The sequence below is a fragment of the Lepidochelys kempii genome, chromosome 10 (genome assembly GCF_965140265.1).
Source record: "Lepidochelys kempii isolate rLepKem1 chromosome 10, rLepKem1.hap2, whole genome shotgun sequence".
NCBI lineage: Eukaryota > Metazoa > Chordata > Testudines > Cheloniidae > Lepidochelys > Lepidochelys kempii.
The window spans coordinates 81,751,207-81,764,155 of NC_133265.1; the positions used below are offsets into that span (position 1 = coordinate 81,751,207).

The 12,949-nt window shown below is 44.7% G+C and overlaps 1 protein-coding gene across 17 annotated transcripts in view; it reads left to right on the forward strand.

Annotated features, from left to right (window-relative positions):
- Positions 1-12,949, forward strand: part of NOX5 (NADPH oxidase 5) — a 109,014-nt gene that overhangs the window by 46,086 nt on the left and 49,979 nt on the right. Inside the window, exon 9 of one of the 17 annotated variants that reach the window (XM_073304465.1) lies at positions 11,391-11,428. The exons of the other annotated variants lie outside the window; for them this stretch is intronic. The gene's annotated coding sequence lies outside the window, so the exon portion shown is untranslated. The remainder of the gene's footprint in view (positions 1-11,390; positions 11,429-12,949) is intronic. 17 annotated transcript variants of the gene reach the window in all.

The following is a 12,949-nucleotide window of genomic DNA, read 5'->3' on the forward strand; positions in this document are numbered from 1 at the left end:
CAATTGAAATAGGTATTTTTAGTCTTACATTCTGATTTAAAATGGCTGTATTTCTCAATCCTAACTGCAACAGGTTCTGGCTTAAACATACTTCATATATGTATTCCTCTACATTCCACAGGTGATCCCTAAAATGCCTCTGTAAAGGTTCCTTCCCCACTCTGAACTCTAGGGTACAGATACGGGGACCTGCATGAAAGTCCCCCTAAGCTTATTCTTACCAGCTTAGGTTAAAAACTTCCTCAAGGTACAAACTGTGCCTTGTCCTTGAACCCTATGCTGCCACCACCAAGCATGTTAAACAAAGAACAGGGAAAGAGCCCACTTGGAGATGTCTTCCCCCCAAGCCCTTCACCCCCTTTCCTGGGGAAGACTTGATAAAAATCCTCACCAATTTGTACAGGTGAACACAGACCCAAACCCTTGGTTCTTAAGAACAATGAAAAAGCAATCAGGTTCTTAAAAGAAAAATTTTAATTAAAGAAAAAGTAAAAGAATCACCTCTGTAAAATCAGGATGGTAAATACCTTACAGGGTAATCAGATTCAAAACAGAGAATCCCTCTAGGCAAAACCTTAAGTTACAAAAAGACACAAAAACAGGAATATACATTCCCTTCAGCACAGCTATTTTACCAGCCATTAAACAAAAGAAATCTAACGCATTTCTAGCTAGATTACTTACTAACTTTTTACAGGAGTTCTGACCTGCATTCCTGATCTGTTCCCCCACAAAAGCGTCACACACACAGACAGACCCTTTGTTCCACTCTCTCCCCCTCCAGCTGTGAAAGTATCTTGTCTCCTCGTTGGTCACTTTGGTCAGGAGCCAGCGATGTTATCTTAGCTTCTTAACCCTTTCCAGGTGAAGAGTTTTGCCTCTGGCCAGGAGGGATTTTATAGTTCTGTATACAGAAAAGTGGTTACCCTTCCCTTTATATTTATGACAGCCTCAATCTTAGAGTATGTCTAGACACCTGCAGCTGGCCTGTGCCAGCCTACTCAGGTTCGCAGGCCTGTTTCATTATTGTGCAGACTTCCAAGTTCAGGCTGGAGCCGAAGCTCCGGCAGCCTGTGAGGTGGGAGGCTCTGGGAGCCTAGGCTCCAGCCCGAGCTAGCAAATATACACAACAATGAAACACCCCTGCAGTGAGAGCCTGAGTCAGCTGGCATGGGCCAGCCACCGGTGGCTAGTTGCTGTGTAGGCATACCCTTACTTTCTTATAGAGATCCGGTATCCTTCTGATATTAAAAAAACAAAACATATTGAGGTATCAGTAAAGTGCTGTGTTTTTTTTTTTAAAGTAAATTCTAAGGTAAAGCTGAAATATACAATAACTATACCTAAGCTTCCTGGAACACATCCGATGAAAGCATTGTGCCATACTACAGATCTCCATCTAAGAGTTGTTTTTCAATCAGGGCTTTTCTTTTTGCACGTGTGAGTTTTGCATGTGCAATAAATTATGCTCACTATACTGTTCCTATAGCAAACTGCATGTAAAATACATGAATTAATTGCTGGTTTTGAAAGACAGGCCCTGAAATGTTGGTTGTGACTAATGTGCATCAAGCTGTATGGAGGGCATTGCTGTTGCTCTCAGGGATGAAAATTCTTTGAGTTGTGGAAGTGCTAAGGAACTAAGAACCAGACGTGAAAATCATGGAGGATGGTGTGTGTGCAGAGGGCAGTGGGGCTAGTAGAGTGGTGGAGGGAGGGGGCTTTATACATCTGTGTGTGTACAGGGACCGTGACAGGTGGAGTCAGATGCCTGGCGTGTGTGTGTGCAAAGGGATATGTGCTGCCTGTGAAAAGGGGTGGAAGGGCCGCTGCCCTGTGTGTGCAGGAGAGAGCAGGAGGGGGTGCTGGTGCCTGGGGAGTATGCATGAGTGGGGCAAAGGGGAACAATGCCTGGTAGGGGCTGATAACCCCTGGTGTGAGAGAAGGGATAGAGAATGGGCCATGTGTGTGTGAGACAGAGAGAGTGAGAGGCAGGTACTGCCTGTGGAGTGGGGCGGGGGGTGAAAGGAGGAGGTACAATGGGCGGAGGGGGTGTAGGCGAGAGGCGGATGCCTGGGGGGTGCACTGCTTGCACAGGGCTGGTGCTCTGGGTGTGTACGGCCAGGAAGGGAGGGGGGCTGGTGCCCTATGTGCATGTAGGGGTGAGCAGGTGACCAGTTTGTGTGTGTGGAGGCAGCTTGGTGTGCGTGTGGACACCTGGCGCGTGTGAGCGGCAGGGCTGGTACCCTGAGGGGGAAGTGGGGCTTTGGTGCATGTGGGGACACGTGGGTGGGTGGGGCAGGGCTGGTACCAGTGTGTAGTGCCTGGTATGTGAGTGGGGCCCTGTAGGGGCGGGGCAGCTAGTGTGTGTGTTGGTGGGGAGGGGCTGGTACGCAGTGTGTAGTGCCCTATAGGGGCGGGGCAGCTTGTGTGTGTGTGTGTTGGTGGGGAGGGGCTGGTACACAGTGTGTAGTGTCCTGAGGGGCAGGGCAGCGTGTGTGTGTGTGTGTTGGTGGGGAGGGGCTGGTACACAGTGTGTAGTGTCCTGAGGGGCGGGGCAGCGTGTGTGTGTGTGTGTTGGTGGGGAGGGGCTGGTACGCAGTGTGTAGTGTCCTGAGGGGCGGGGCAGCGTGTGTGTGTGTGTGTGTTGGTGGGGAGGGGCTGGTAGGCAGTGTGTAGTGTCCTGAGGGGCGGGGCAGCGTGTGTGTGTGTGTGTGTTGGTGGGGAGGGGCTGGTACGCAGTGTGTAGTGTCCTGAGGGGCGGGGCAGCGTGTGTGTGTGTGTGTGTTGGTGGGGAGGGGCTGGTACGCAGTGTGTAGTGTCCTGAGGGGCGGGGCAGCGTGTGTGTGTGTGTGTCGGTGGGGAGGGGCTGGTACGCAGTGTGTAGTGTCCTGAGGGGCGGGGCAGCGTGTGTGTGTGTGTGTGTTGGTGGGGAGGGGCTGGTACGCAGTGTGTAGTGTCCTGAGGGGCGGGGCAGCTCGTGTGTGTGTGTGTGTGTGTGTTGGTGGGGAGGGGCTGGTACGCAGTGTGTAGTGTCCTGAGGGGCGGGGCAGCGTGTGTGTGTGTGTGTCGGTGGGGAGGGGCTGGTACGCAGTGTGTAGTGTCCTGAGGGGCGGGGCAGCGTGTGTGTGTGTGTGTCGGTGGGGAGGGGCTGGTACGCAGTGTGTAGTGTCCTGAGGGGCGGGGCAGCGTGTGTGTGTTGGTGGGGAGGGGCTGGTACGCAGTGTGTAGAGTCCTGAGGGGCGGGGCAGCTCGTGTGTGTGTGTGTGTCGGTGGGGAGGGGCTGGTACGCAGTGTGTTGTGTCCTGAGGGGCGGGGCAGCTCGTGTGTGTGTGTGTGTGTGTGTGTGTTGGTGGGGAGGGGCTGGTACGCAGTGTGTAGTGTCCTGAGGGGCGGGGCAGCTCGTGTGTGTGTGTGTGTGTGTGTGTGTGTCGGTGGGGAGGGGCTGGTACGCAGTGTGTAGTGTCCTGAGGGGCGGGGCAGCGTGTGTGTGTGTGTTGGTGGGGAGGGGCTGGTACGCAGTGTGTTGTGTCCTGAGGGGCGGGGCAGCTCGTGTGTGTGTGTGTGTGTGTGTGTGTGTGTTGGTGGGGAGGGGCTGGTACGCAGTGTGTAGTGTCCTGAGGGGCGGGGCAGCGTGTGTGTGTGTGTGTCGGTGGGGAGGGGCTGGTACGCAGTGTGTAGTGTCCTGAGGGGCGGGGCAGCTCGTGTGTGTGTGTGTGTGTGTGTCGGTGGGGAGGGGCTGGTACGCAGTGTGTCGTGTCCTGAGGGGCGGGGCAGCGTGTGTGTGTTGGTGGGGAGGGGCTGGTACGCAGTGTGTCGTGTCCTGAGGGGCGGGGCAGCGTGTGTGTGTTGGTGGGGAGGGGCTGGTACGCAGTGTGTCGTGTCCTGAGGGGCGGGGCAGTCCGTGTGTGTGTGTGTGAGTGAGTGTGAGCGCGCGCGCGCTGTGGGGGCAGCGGGGCACAGCGGGCGGCCGCCGCGCGGGGCGGGTTCGGAGCGGCGCGCGCGCGGCGGGGCCGGTGACGGTTGCCCGCTCGCCCGGCCGCCCGCCCGCCACGAGACCCGGGCCCGCGGCCCGTGTGTAGCGCGGAGGATGGCCGGGGAGCGGCTGCTCCTGCTCGCCGCGGCGCTCGCCCTCCTGCCGGCTGCCCCGGCCCAGAGCGCCTCCGCGGCGGAGCCGGCCCCCGCCACGCAGGGTACGGCGCGGGGCACCGCCCTGCCCGGTGGGGGGGGGTCCCTGCTCGCTGGGGCGGGCCCAGCTCCCCTCCCCGCAGGGGGCGTGGCCCAGGCCGCCGGCCGCGCGGAGCTGCCCCCCGGGCAGGCACAGCTGGGCTGGGGCCCGCGCCCTGGCTCCTGCTTCGGCCCTGGCGGGCCCGTGACGGCCTCCAGCCCCGCCCCGCTCCGTGCCCGGCAAAGGGCGGCAGGAGCCGCTGTTAGCCGCGCCCTCCCGGCCGCCTTCCAAAACCAGGCCCTAGGAAATAGGGGTGCGGGGGCCATGGCGTTTGCCGCCCCCCCCCATCAGGGTGTAGCAGTACCTGCGAGAATCGTTAATTAAGGATAAATCACGGGGCAATATTTGCTTAATGCTCAGCTGATTGTCTGGGGGAGGATGAGAAACCAAAGGAATAATCCCCTTTTCGGGCTGAAGGTGTTTACAGCCATACGGTGCCATTTCCTAGTTTACATCGTTTTACTGTCTGGACTCCTCATTGGGCAGGTTGAGCCATGTATGTTAAAGATCATGGGCTTTGTCACATAACGTCGCTCACTTTCAGTGGAGAAAACTCCCAGAGACATGGGGTTTTTGTCATGGAAGGTATTACACCCATGGTGGACATGCGTCTGGCGGTGATAAAATGCAGCCACATTCTAAATGAAAACACAAAACCATATGCATCGCTAGAGGCTCTTCCGAATAGTCTCTAAGGTCCTGCTCCTTCTGTCTTTCAATTGGAGCTGGATGGATCAGATCTATAACGCCTTGTTTCAAGATGGTTAATTGTATAGCACATGTAATGTTTGGAAGGAGCTTTCTATGGATATGGGGCTGAAGAAACAAAAATATGGTCAGTACCTGAATCCACAGGAAGAGAAACCTGACTTCTTCATACATAAGAGGGCACTCAGCTGCGCATTACAATAAAAGGCATTTGTTGTACTTACAGCAAATATAAACCCTATCCTGCAATCAGATCTGCTTGGGTGAACTTATTGAATTCACTGGAGTTATGTGTTGTCTCAAAGGTCTACCAATATGTAGCCCCACTGACCTCAATAGGTCATGTGCATAGATTCAATGGTTTTGAAGTTTAGTGTAGGCTTGTAAAAGGAGCTAGTAATGTCAAATAATTGTTACCAATAGAGCTATAGAAAATTGGCATGACCTACTAAGATGTGTTTAATTGCATACATATTTCCCAAACAAATATTATTAACTATGAATGAATGAAAAGGGAAAAGGTGTTTATATACATAACTGAAACAAATGATAGGGATCTGGTGTGAGAATATTAGATATACATTTTTAAAGTGGTGGATGGAGATTTAGTCCAAGAATTAATGTCTTACGTATATATTTTCAAGAAGAATGTAAGGGCCTAAGTCACACTGTTTCTCTATGGTGCTAAAAATAACAAGCATGTTCTGTTGTTAGAGGTCAGGTGTTAAAGCTACTAATCTATCACATCACGCAGAACACATGGGATATGATGTTCACATGTCTGAGGAAGTGGCAAGGCAAAATAGTGGTTTTGAAACTTTAATGGATTGAGCCTCTCTACCAGCAAGTGGGGTACGGTGCAAATTGATGAATGAATCTGACCAACTCTCTCCCCACTCTATTTGTCTCTGGCAGTTAATAATTTGTTTTTTTTTTTCTGCATTCAGTTTCTTCATTTCATTCTCTACGTATTTATTCAGATTACCTTTTATCTTGATTCACATTATTGACAGAAATTTAAGGACGTGGTTAATAGGTTGTTCAGCACCTCTGGAAAGCAGGTGATAGTAGCCTTAAATCAGGCTACCAAAACCAAAGGCTTTCAAAATGAATGGAGGCTTTACTTTTTTACACTGGTAAATATTTGTTGCTTACATGTAGCTTCTGCTAACACTAGCGCACCACAACATTATTTTCCTGTCTGTTTACTGTGCAAGAACTTTCAAGATTAAGACCAAAAAGTAGATTTTCCTGCTTGGAGATGGAATGAACTAGGTGGATCTATGACTTTCTCTATCCAATTTTTCTATACCTTTTTACTGAAAACTTTTTTTCTTCAATATTTAGGCACTCCAAATCAGTTCAACAGAAATGAAAAAACTAATATGTTGTCTACTTCTGTTTTTTACTAAAGATTTGTACTTTACAATTTTTATTTGTCCTGCCAAATTCCTGCCTAAATGGCGTTCTTAAAGTGGTGTTCCAGTCTTGGGTTGGGGGGTCAGGATGAACCTGTTGCAAGGGCATCCCTTACCTGCAGTCTTTTCTGGTTTATATTGACTATGCCCAAAACATGATCATCATGTCAAAAGTTCTAGGGTTAATGCAACCATGTAGAAGGTAATGTTGTGCCATTTGATAGAACAATGAATCTTAAGGAGCTTAAGGAGGAGAGCAGATGGCAGCTTTCAAATGCCACTGAAGCTTGTAATTGTTCCACTATACTTGATTCTAATATTTAGAACTATAGTCCACGGGTACAGGAGATGGGGAATACCTTTTTTCTTTATATATTTAAGAAATTGGTACATGCAATATCTGCGACTTTTAAGTTCCTGGCTGACAGCATTTATAGTCTGTCAGCATTTTTTGTGTCATAACTCCCATTTCAAAAGATAGACTATCTGATAATATTATGGACAAGAGGATACAGTGTCAAGTCACATCTGATAGGTCTTCTGCTCCAGTATGATTTGCTATTCTATGAAGGTTTGGAAGAAATTTAAAAGAAGACAGCTGAGTACAAATCAATATTTTCTTGACAGCCCAAGTCCTCTTCCTCTCTTTCCAATTTACATCTGTCCTCCAGAGATGACAAATCACAGTATAGTCACCAGAGGCTTTCCAGCTTCTAAATTACAGTATCTTTTTTCTAATTTCACAGACAAAAATTGATTTAATCAGTCTTCACCTATTACCTATAGGTGTTTGCTAGGTAAGGCATAAGCATAAGTTAAGGCAATAAAGCATGAGCCTACAGGGCTGTATCCAGTCAGACAGTAGTTTTCAACCTTTTAAAATTTGTGCACCCCTACAAAATATCAAATGAAGGTGCAGACCCTTTTGGAAATCTTAAACATCATCTGTGGACCCCAAGGGTCTGCGGACCGCAGGTTGAAATCCACTGCTGTTAGACATTTAAGCAGTTAGCATAAGGCTTTGAGGCCTGTGAACTTTGGCGTGGGACCAAATAAGTGAATAGACAGATTTGGAGAGATTCTAAATTACTGTGGCCTATTGGTGGCTAAAACAGGAATATGAAATCAGCTCCCCTCTCACCTCAAGGGTGCTACTTCTGTTTTTTACTAAAGATTTGTACTTTACAATTTTTATTTGTCCTGCCAAATTCCTGCCTAAATGGCGTTCTTAAAGTGGTGTTCCAGTCTGCTACTTATTCAGCTTTAGGTACCTTTAATATTACAAACAGTTCAATTTACAAAGCCCCCTTAACACTTGTTAAATTTTAAATGGCACAGAATCATCCTCTTGTGAGATTCTGAACACAAATGACTAGTCAATAACACCAAATGAGAATGCAATCAGGGTGTAATGAGGCTGATGTCTCACATCACCCCACTCGCATCCTCACACAGTTAAAATGATCATGGAGACCTAGTGGTGGGAGACAGGTTGCTATCTGTGAGGGTCCTACCCTGCCTCTGGCATGCCATGTGAATCTGATGGTCAAGGACTTAAATACCCCTGCTTGAGGGGTGTGTGCATGCGCGTGCGTGTGTGTGCACTAGTTACTGTTCCTCCAAGGAGGACAATACTCCCTCTGTTGCGGAGTTGGTCAGCTAAGTACAAGTAGATGTAGTAGAGGCAGAGAAACAGAAAAAAAGAATAACAGCAGAGGAAAAGAGGAAGTCCTGTAGTCTGAAAACATATGGTGTTTGTGACAGGCACGGCATTCTAATTGAGAGATTAATTTGGATTTCAATTTATATTTTTATTGCAGGTGAGTTACCTGTTGCCCAGATTTAAGCTACAGGGGTTGCCATTGTGGACCCTTCCCTGGTTGGTCACCAAACCTGTTGCTTGATCTATGGATTTTGAGTGTTGCAACCTGGCAAGTTGGGGTTCCCAACTGAACAGTAATTTTAATAATACTGGGCCTGATCTTGGGACGAGAACCTATCAAACCTCAGAGTGTTAACTGGGAATTCTTAAGTAATCAATATGAGTACTAAATACACTTGGTTTGACTTTGGACTTGCAAATCCTCTCTATACTTGAGTAGGGGTAAGATTAACTTTTTTTTCTTCTTATCAGCCTTGGCCCTGTTTTGGGTTCCTTATGATTGTTCAGCTGTACTATGAAATTTATTTTTCTCTCTAGGTCAATCCTTTGAGAAGCTTAAAACTCTCCATAAAACAACTTTGTTGGAGAATTGATCATGCAAGAAAAGTTCTTCAGCTTCAAGGGCCAGATCTATATTATGTTGTGGACTAGACCAGAGCTTGGAGCCTGATGGTTTCTTGTATGGATACTGTCCCCTAGCTTAGGTTTTTATCTGGAAGACTTATAAAGCCTCAGTTTGAGCCAGTGGACTCAAAGTACACAGGACCAGTATCTTCATTGTCAGGATAGCTTCAGTCTGTGGTGGTTGAGTCACAAGATTGTGTATTCCTGTGAGCTGCGTCAACAAAGAAAGGGTCAAACTGAACAGTTTTGTGTGATAAAGTGCCTTGCTCAGTATCCTAACAATACAAGGAGTCTTGAAGGCTATAATCTCTCTTCGGAGTCTAGGGGATCAGGATGGAGGCTCTCATTTTAGTAAGAAGCAGGAAATAGAAAGCAGGTACACATCATATTTGACATTGTAGTGGTGATGTGAAGTATCAAAAACATAAGACTTGGAAGCACCAAGTTTCACCCATCAAAATTATGAGCCAGCAGATGCTGATAGTTCTTCAGTTTGATTTGAATGGCTTCTTAATAGACCACATAGCAGCTCACCACAATATTAAGGCTGATTTGATGTAGCCAAGTCTTGGAAAATATGACTTCCATGGTGAGATGTTCATGAAACATTATGAAAGGCAGGAGAAGTCCAGAAGTAGATCTGTGTCTTTTAGCAAGAATCACAAGCTACCTTTAGCAAATACAGAGACTTGCACAATTTTTTCCCCAATGGCCTAGACAAGAACCTAGAAGCTGTAGTTGATACATCAGAGGAAGAATTTTGGAAACTCATGCTGATAAGTAAAAAGAAAAGGAGTACTTGTGGCACCTTAGAGACTAACCAATTTATTTGAGCATAAGCTTTTGTGAGCTACAGCTCACTTCATCGGATGAAGTCTCTAGTCTCTTAGTCTCTAAGGTGCCACAAGTACTCCTTTTCTTTTTGCGAATACAGCCTAACACGGATGTTACTCTGAATGCTGATAAGTGGCAGTCAAAGTTCTAAGTGCTCGGGTTTTCTGCTGGTTGAGCTGGAAACTTGCATAGATCCTTTGTGCATCAATGGAAGATCAGTTTAAAATTCTTAGGTTGTCTTTATGCATCTTTTTTTCCCAAAGGTTCCTTTTAGTGGCTATTTGTTAGGCAGAAAGGACAAGTAAGAATTTCTTTGGTGAAGCCATTTTTCTAGTTTCACATAGACAAAATACTGTAGAATTATCCTTAATTTTCACTTTGATTGATAGGTCCATCAGCCCTCACGTCATTTGTGTTGTTCTAGCCAGTCCTTCGGCCACCCGCTGGCCAAGCTGTCAGTGACACCGGACACCTGATTTGTCTCGTGCACCGCAGCCCAGAACCCCTGAGCCATCCGCCAGCCTCAGTGCCACCATTCCCGACATATTCTTAATTTTTTTTTTAAAATCAATTTTGAATTTGTCTAGGGTCACAAGGTTATTTTATGGGTCTTTATGTCAAATCTTTGATCCTAACAACATTATTTAATATTTTGTTGATGTCTAAGGGGCTGTCAAAATGTACCTGGAGGACTATTTAGGCAGCATAGAGCGGGAAAGAAAAGTATATTACAATATCTATAAAGTCAACAACAAGGCTTGACCAGGTTTCATTAGAATTGTTCTATAAAGGCATTTGGAATGTCTTGAGTCTTTGATAGGATGCTTCGATGCGATACATTTATTAAAACGCTATACAGAGTTCTGTTCATTCCTCCACTGACTCTTTGTGTCTAGAAGTCTGGTCTTCTGCAGAAGTAACTTCATGCGGATGAGTTCTCCAGGTACTGCTTCAGAGATTTTCGCTTTACCTTTGTTGCATTGCTTCTTAGTTAAGGCAGTCCTAGATTGATAACAGCCAACTTTATAGAATGAACAATTTTTTGTTACTTAAAATATTTTGATGACATTTGTAAATTGGATTTTATCAGTCCAGAATCCTACATTTTCTCTTGATTCTGCTGTCTTTTTTTTTTTCCTTGTATTTAATTTTACAGTTATGTGGTTTCACAAGTGAGTGATTACTGTAGTGGAATTTCTTATACTGAGAGAGATGACACTTACTGTGATCTTGAGCAATCTTTTTGGTTTTCTTTCTTCATCTGCTGGCAGAAACACTCAATCCAACATCCCCAGAAGAGTGCAGTCTAATTTAAAGAAATAATATTTGAAAGTAGGAAAAATTCCTGATTACCTGGCATGGCATGTATTTCTAAACGTCACATTTCTTTACTCCATTATTAGGGTTCTGGAAAACAGTTGTAAATTTCTTCTCTATTTTTCATGCAGAAGTTAAGGGACTAGCTTTTCAAAAGTGCTCAGCTCAGCCTCCAAATTAGGCACTTACATTGAAATGGCCAGATTTTCAGAAGAGATCAGCACCCAGCAGCTCCCATTGTTCATGTTAATTAGGTGACATGAAAGCTGACAAGTTTTGAAAATCTGAACACTTCATTTGGGTACCTAAATCAGAGAGGCTGGTAATGATTTTTGAAAAACTGGCCCTAAACTTCCAACTCACAATTACTTGAAATAAAGAGAAGTTATCTTATTTTTTGTTATAATTTCATATTTTAACTTTCCAGTGTGCTTTCTTTCCCCGTTTGGTGTAATGTGAGGTGAACACTTTTAAATACAATGCACAGGGCACATTTATAAAATAAAAGAACACCAGTCTGTACCTCAGCATTGACATAGTTTAATTTAAGTGTTATGCTCAAGAACTAATTTTAATTTTAAGTGTTTTTTTCTTTTAGCATTGCAACATACTTTCGAGAATGTTAAACACATAAAGGTAACTCTAATTTTGGGATTTTGAAAATAAATGTATTTATTTATTTCTGGTTTTGCCCACAATGTGCTAGGGTCCTTTCAAACAGAAAAGAAGTAATTGTCCCTGCCCCAAGAAGATATGCCTAACAACATTTCAGTATAATTTGGGTTTATCAGTCTTCTCATTTCTTATTTCTCCAAAATAAAAACAAAGGAAAATACTTTACTTGTTAATTACTACTTTTCACTATTACAATGTATACGATAAGTCTAATTCTGTTGCTAAGATATTTTTCCATTGACTTCTGTGGGAACAGGATCAAGTCCTACATTGGGAGAGATTGAGAAGAAAGGAAAATTTGACATGTTCTGTGACAGAATAGTCAATTAATTAATTAGGTCCCGGTCCTGCAGAGGTTTAGACACCTGTTTAACTTTAATCTTTTCAGGATCAGGACCTTAGTAAAGATGCTTATTCTTTCTACTAAGCAGGGTAAGTGTTTTCACTAAGTGACACTTTTTTTAGGTTATTCTAGAATGTGTGCTGATTTTTGTTTCTTTGTTGTTAGTGCTTTCATTTCTATTTTAAAAGAAACATTGGTGCCTTGTGGGAAAAACTGGAAAATATTGTATTTAGGAACAGTTCTGTTCATATATAATTTTCTGATTTTCACTTTATTCTTTATTAAAAAAAACAGCACCAGTATTTTCTTTCTCTCTCTCTCTCTCATCCCAATCCTTAGCACACTTGACTTTGCTTAGATTGTGAGCTCTGTGGATATTGCAGATTAGAGTGGTTCATCTGCAAGTCACAGATGATATAGATGCAGAATCACTTCCAAATAGAATATTTTCAGACTTTTTCATGTGGCCCCACAGCTCTTCAAATACATTTCTGATATGCCTTAACTTCATGCCTTTTTGCTGTAGGCATAAGTTGTAAACAACATTGACTATTTCAGCATATTAGAGTAAGTTTGAGGCAGAGAAATTTGCTGCTGAAATAAATAATGAACAGTTTTAGAGTATGGAGAACAAATTTTCAAAGAGGTCTCATCCCAATCGCTAAATGTATGTCTTCAATTGAACTTCTGCATACATTTGTTAATACCTAAATTTTTGCATGGAAAAAATTCAAATTTATGTGTGCAAATTGCATTTGTCACTAAAATAACATTGTTAGTGCAAAGCTACCTAGCTTGCATGTGGAAAAGTTGCATGCGTTTGAATTTTTTCACATGGAAAAACTTGAATGTGAACAAATGCATAAGCAAGTTTAGATAGATGTTAATCTGCTGGTGTATTGTGACCATTGCCTATCATACTGACCAATACTATCTCATTTTTCCTTATAATCTGGCTGTCTATATCCATCTGTTGTCTCTTGTCTTATAGTTGAGTGTAAGCTCTTTGGGGGAAGGGACCATCTTTTTGTTTGATGTTTGTACAGTGTCTAGCATAAAAGTGTCTTGGCCCTTGAATAGAGTTCCTAGGTGCTATAGTAATACAAATAAATAATAATATAATAAATTAAAAATAGAGG